We start from the raw sequence: 1,935 nt of genomic DNA, 5'->3' as shown, positions 1-1,935 counted from the left end.
TCAGGTACTGCAAGCTGCAGCTAGACCCTTCTTGGATGAGGTGGTTTTTCAGCCATACTGAAATTGGTGTATTTTGCAAAACTGCAATGGAAAGACCAATGAGGTATATTTACTAGAGAGGCTACCCCCGTCAAGAGGCTGGGGCCAAGATATGCTGAGCGTGACACCATCTTGAAACAGTCTACTTAAAGGGATGGGCCTGTTCAAATTATGTAAACAATGCTGAGTACTAATTTTTCTGTTATGTTCTTTTCTTGATTTTTTATTTTATTTTGCTTCTGGTTTTGTGGACTGGAGGGTGGGGTTGAGGTGGGCATGATTTTGTGTTTGGAGAGTGGGGGGTGTTTTATGTATTTTTTAATTGCAAAATGTTTTATTTTACATATTTTTTTTATTTTTCTGTTTTTTTAATCTCATTTCTTTTTTACTGTTGGATGTTGTTTTGTTTTTACTGTTTGATGGGACTACAGAAGTAAAGATGTTAAATCTGCTGCAATGCATCAAATTATGTTTTAACTGCACACTGTCCCGAATAAATAAATCATTAACTCAAAACAAGTAAAAGAAAGTATACTAAAATTACGTTGTCAAAATACAATACATAAACCAAGGCTTAAAGCATAATTTTGAAAACATTGTTTAGAAATACACAAGAAACTACAAAAATGAATTTAAAAATAAAAAACAAGATTGTGTTCAATAATGAGATTGACAATTATTTGTAAAATAAATGCAAGTCCATAGTTATTCTGTACTTTACTGTATTTTTTAGTGTTTTTTCTGTATTGTTTAATTATTTGCCCTTGAAGAGAATGAGCTTAGTCATTTTCTGACGAACAGACTTTTTTAAGCTGTGAGGTGTGTAATCTGGCTACATGTTTCTGCCTGATGGTGTAGTAACTGTTCACCAGGAGTTGGATGAGGTCAAAGCAATGGTTGTCCATTGAGACTCCACTACATGTTTTCCAAGGCACAATGGATCGATATCCCCACATTCATTTTTTACATAGACCAACACTCTGTGTCGGGAGCAGACATTTGTTGCATTGGAAATGTTCAAGAAAAGTCTGATGCTTTTTTTCTGCTGCAGTTAAAAGGTGCACTACACCTTGTGAGGGTGAGGCCCACCTTTATTTTTCATTTGAAGCAGCTGATACAAATCATCATGATGTAGGGGTCACCTCGAGTGAAGAAACAAGATTTACTGCCTCGAAGCAGGCCTCGCACAGGCCTGACGAGAAGACAGGAACTCTGTCACAAACTGAACTCTATTTAGGCCATGACGGGTCATTATAACCTAGGAGAATTTCTCAGTTCTCTTAATCAGATAATGGACAGAACAATCTCTTCTGTTTGTGATTCATTTGTTGTTTAACAAAGAATGTTCATGCATTATGTTAAATCATGATAATGACTGTCACAAGAAAAGTGGAATCACTACTACTCTTTTATCGTGCCTAAAAGATTAATTAATGGTATAAAAATCACAGAGATAATCATTACCAGGTTTTCATTGTGTTTTTATATAAATAACTGTTTTATTTTACTGGGAACACAGTAATATACAGTAATTGTGGGTTTTTTCTTGAGAAAATCTTTCATTTATCTGGACTAACAGAATGGTTCAGACTGATTATAAAACAGAAATGTTAATTAATCATCGTAAATGTTTTGCAGTGATTTCTCTTAGAGTCTATCTGGAGAAAAGCTAAAGAAACGTTATCATATTCTGTTGTGAACAACCACAGAATTTAACCTTGACTGGCGCCTGGCTGGCAAGTCTTTATCTTTCTTCCTTTTCTCTGACTCATCTTAACGCCTGAGGGCGGAACCAAAGTTCGTCCGTTTCTATTACTAACCCGGACGCCTTTGAGTGACGCACACTTCTTCCTGGATGCCAAACTAGGAGAGGTACACTTCGCTGCAGCATGCAGC

At 36.1% G+C, this 1,935-nt stretch overlaps 1 long non-coding RNA gene across 1 annotated transcript in view; it reads right to left on the bottom strand.

Moving 5' to 3' along the window:
- LOC106531442 (uncharacterized) overlaps positions 1-1,935 on the bottom strand; it is an 18,627-nt gene that overhangs the window by 9,769 nt on the left and 6,923 nt on the right. The gene's annotated exons all lie outside the window — the stretch shown is intronic.

Source organism: Austrofundulus limnaeus, unplaced genomic scaffold (assembly GCF_001266775.1).
Source record: "Austrofundulus limnaeus strain Quisiro unplaced genomic scaffold, Austrofundulus_limnaeus-1.0 Scaffold634, whole genome shotgun sequence".
NCBI lineage: Eukaryota > Metazoa > Chordata > Actinopteri > Cyprinodontiformes > Rivulidae > Austrofundulus > Austrofundulus limnaeus.
The sequence above is the reverse complement of the archived record's forward strand: the minus strand, read 5'-3'. Positions and strand labels throughout refer to the sequence as shown.